Source organism: Orycteropus afer, unplaced genomic scaffold (assembly GCF_000298275.1).
Source record: "Orycteropus afer afer isolate SDZICR_OR568_19922 unplaced genomic scaffold, OryAfe1.0 scaffold00169, whole genome shotgun sequence".
NCBI lineage: Eukaryota > Metazoa > Chordata > Mammalia > Tubulidentata > Orycteropodidae > Orycteropus > Orycteropus afer.
The window spans coordinates 4,302,688-4,307,398 of NW_006921756.1; positions in this window are offsets into that span (position 1 = coordinate 4,302,688).

The following is a 4,711-nucleotide window of genomic DNA, read 5'->3' on the forward strand; positions in this document are numbered from 1 at the left end:
GGTTCAAACCCACCAGTCACTCCTCGGAAGGAAGATGAGGCAATCTACTTCCGTAGTGATACTGCCTGGGAAACCCAAGGAGGGGTCGCTATGAGTTGGGTCCGACTCCACAGCACACAACAACAACAAAGGTGAGGTCCAGCACGTTCCTGAACCTCTGCAGTGCCCAGGGCCCTCCTCCTCCTTCCTCTCTCCTCCGCCAGGCTGCCATGGGAACCATGCAAGCCGATCTGCAGCAGCTTGTGATAAATATGTATGAATGAATCATGGTCATGGCCCTGCCTAAAGTCCATTTGGGGCACCTCAGTGAGTCAACTGAGGGCGACCATTGTCCCCATGGCTCCCAGAGCCTGGGCCCCATTTTCATATTCAAGTGCCTGGACTCAGTTTAAAGTGGTCGAGTGGCAGGTGCTATTTTATTCAACAAAAGCCCCTTGAGAGAGGATGGACAGAGAACTCTGTGGGCCAGCCCATTGCCTGAGCTCATTCCTGTCCCAGCTAGGAGAAGGGGGGTCACACCAGACCACCTGATGGCAATTGAGGTGCAGGCAGTGGAATGGGCACAATGGCTACTCAAGAGGCTGGTTCAGCTGCTGTGATGAATAGAGGGACGCTTTCCCTGTAGCCCCCATTAGAACCTGGTGTAATTTTCCCCTGAATGGCAGGGAGCTCTCCAGGATGAAAAAGGGAAGGCAAGAGGAAAGGCGTCAATAAAGCTAGAGGCCCTTTGAAATCCACCCAAAAGGCCCTACTCCTTTGCTTCCCCTCCACCAGAAAAACATCTACTTAGCTTTATGATGACACAAGTGGTCTTCACAGAAGGTGGCAGAATCTGGGGACCACAGATGGAGAGCAAGAGTGTAGTCAAGACTTTGAGGTGTCTTATCCCCACCCACAGTTCCCATCATGAAGAGGTTCTTAGCTAAAATGCAAAGAGGCAAAGAACAGTGAAACACACATACATTTTGCAGTAGGGGCCATCGACTGGGGTGATCCATGGAAGTCAGCTCCACATCCTACCTGCCAAAGAAATGGCACTAGTAGGGAGGAGAGGGTTAGAAGAGAGGGGAACACCACCTCTCTGGACCATACACCACTGAGTGAAGCAACATGTGGAGAAAGGCAGCAAAGCTAACCTGTTGTGAGCACCCTCTGTCTGAGGTACTCCACAGATCTGACAGACCCATGGCAAGGATCATGACTCCCATTTTAATGACATGGCTCAGTAAGCTAAAATGACTTGTCCAAGATCAGTTACCAAAATGCAGTGGGGCACATAGAGAGAACACTGGCTTTGGAGGCAGTTGGCTCTGGCAGTCTGAGTAGTCAGAACTGAGGACAGGACTTTAGGAAACTGAATAGGCCTAGAAATCTGAAATGAAAGTGGCCAATGAAGAGAAAAGTGAGAGAATTGGAGTCAGCAGTGACCCAGAAATCAGGATAAGAGTGTTCAAGAAAGAAGGAGAGGGAAACAGCACCAAAGTCAGCAGATGTTTAGGCAAAATGAAGACTGAAAATATCCAAGGGATTTAGCCCAGGGAGATCCCTGGTGACTGATTTACAGAGCAGGGAGGGGTGCCAGCCAGACTGGGAGTAAGTGAGACATAAAGGTGCTTTGAGAAGGGAAAGAAGATAGGACTATAGTGGAAGCGCATGTGGGGTGAGCTAGGGCTTTGTGGGTAAGGAGACTTGAACTTACTCAAAGGCAGAGGGCGGGGCTGCTCATCTCTTTACAGAAATGCTGGGCCTTTGTTCTGCTCCATATGGAGCCATCAATCCTGGTTAAGAGCTCAGAGCTGTTGTTGTTGTTAGCTGCCCTTGAGTTGTCTTTGACTTATGGAGAGCCCATGTACAACTGAATGAAATGTCCAGTCCTGTGCTATCTTCAGGACCTTTAGGACGTTTGAGTCCACTATCGTGCATTTTGAGTGCCTGTCAACCTAGGCTGCTCCTCTTCCAGCATTATATCAGATAATGTTCTGTTTAGGCCCGTAGGGTCTTCACTGGCTCATTTTTGGAAGCAGATCTTTAGGCCTTCCTTCCTAGTCTGTTTCAGTCTAGAAGCTCTGTTTAAACCTGTCAACCATGGATGACCCTGCTGGTATTTGAAATACCAGTGACAAGCTTCCAGAATCATAGGAACTCACAAGCCACCACAGTACAACAAACTGACAGATGGGTGGTGGAAGAGCTTACTTAGAGTTAATCTGCCTGAATTCAGGTCTTGGCTGTACCATCTCCTAGCTTCCAACTCCTGTGGATGGATCTTCCGAGGGCTCTCAGAAACCTGAGAGACCCCAAGAAGTTGGGCCACATTGTTGCTGTTTCTCAGTCCCTTAAGTCATGCTTTCCGGGGCTGGTAATGTTCCCCTGAAGCTCTTGGTTTATTGCTCTCCCACATACTCTGTGAACCTGGCCAAGTTACTCACCCTTCTGGATCACAGTTTTCTTCTCATTCAAAACAAAAAAAGAGAAAACTCCAGAAAATGGAGGAAGTTAAAGATGTTTTGGAGGATAAAGTGGAGATGAGGTTGGGAAAGGGTGAAGAGTGTGGTGTCCCTGCTGTGCAGAGCTGTTACAGGCCAGAGAAAGTGGTCATGATCTGTGTGGTGCATGTGCCTAAGTGCAGGATGATGTGAGTAACAGGCAGGCAGATGCCAGCCCAACATAAGGAAGGGCCCAGCAATAAAAGCAACCCCATGGTGGAGCTAAAGTCCTGCAGTTAGTAAGGTCTTTGTCACCAGAGGTATGCCAGCAGGGATTAGTGCCTCCTGGAATGATGTTTATTGGATTGTTCCAGTTTCCTTCTATCAGAATCTAGAATTCTCTCAGACACTGAGGGTGGTTTGGGTTTGCTGAGTAGAATGAAACCACCTGGAATCTCTCGGCAAATAACTACCAAGGGAAAGGCCCCCCACTGTGCCAGGCCAGGAGGACCGTCCATAGGGAGGCATGGTGGTTGGGCCAGACCACAGCCTTGGCGAGACTAGATTATTCCATCACAACTGACAGATGTTGCTAGGATGGAATAACTCTGGTGGCTGTTCAAAATAAACTGGGCCATTGGGATTTATGGCAATGCAGAGGGGTGATTCTCAGCATGGCTGAGTTCTTGTCACCTGCAGGTAGAGGCTTGGCCATGTGAGTGGGGTAGGTGTGTGCTCAGCAAGGCCCCAACCTCAGCTGGCCAGTCAACAAATATTTTACTGAGCAACTGTGATGTGCTAATCACTATGCCAAGGGCTAGGGCTACCACACTGAATGAGACGAATCTGGGCTTTGTTCTCAGAGTCTACCAGGCAGATACATAAACACAGTAATAACAGGTAATCTGGACATAGTGCTTACTCTCTGCCAGGCCATATTCAAAATTCCTGTATCAGTCAGGGTATGATAGGTATGTTGCAGAAACAAATACTCTCTGGCCTATCCCCCAATCTCATTCATATTATGTACACATTGTGAGTCAGCAGGAGGTGCTCAGCGTATCCTCCTCACCTGGGGACCCAGGATGAGGGAGGGTCCACTATTGCCAAGACAGGGCAAGGGGATGTGGCAAACTGCACAATCTGTCTCTCTGTTACTCTCTTTTTTAAAAAACAAAAAAACTGTGTGTGTGTGTGTGTGTGTGTGTGTGTGTGGTTTGGATGAAAGTTTACAGAGAAAATTCTTTTTCCATTCAACAGTTCATACACATTTTGTTTCATGATACTAAACTCTTAGTCAATTTGTATGCTGAGCAAATAATCCAGGAAGTTGGACTATATGAAGAAGAACGTGGCATTAGGATTGGAGAAAGAGTCATTAACAACTTGTGATATGCAGATGATACAACCTTGTGTGCTGAAAGTGAAGATGACTTGAAGCACTTACTGATGAAGATTAAATACTGCACTCTGAAGTATGGATTGCACCTCCACATAAAGAGAATGAAATTCCTCACAACTGGACCAATAAGCAGCATCATGATAAATGGAGAAATGATTGAAGTTGTCAAAGATTTCATATTACTTGATTCAATAATCATAATCAATGGAAGCAGCAGTCAAGAAATCAGATGATATATTGCACTTGGAAAATCTGCTGCAAAATACTTCTTTAAAGTGTTGAAGAGCAAAGATGTCTCTTTGAAGACTAAGGTGCACCTAACCCAAGCCATGGTATTTTCAATCACCTCATATGCATGTGAAAGCTGGACAATGAAAAAAGAAAATCAAAGAAGAGTTGATGTTTTTGAGTTGTGTTGGTGAAGAATACTGAAATTACCATGGACTGCCAGAAGAACTAACAAATCTGTCTCAGAGGAAGTGTGGCCAGAATGCTCCTTGGAAGTGAGAATGGCCAGACTTTGCCTCACCTACTTTGGTCATGTTGTCAGAAGTGACCATTACTTGGAGAAGGATATCATGCTTAGTAAAGTGGAGAGTCAGCAAAAAAGAGGAAGACCCTCAGTGAGATGAATTGATACAGTGGCTGCCATGATGTTCTCAGGTATAGCAAGGATAGTGCTTGACTAGGCAGTGTTTCGTTCTGTTGTATGTAGGGTTGCTGTGAGTTCGAGCCAATTTGACAGCTCCTAACAACTGGTAGCATAGTGGCTAAAGCACTTGACTGCTAACCAGAAGGCCGGCGGTTCAAACCCACCAGCCACTCCTCGGAAGGAAGGTTGGGCAATCCTACTTCCGTAGTGATACTGCCTTGGAAACCCAAG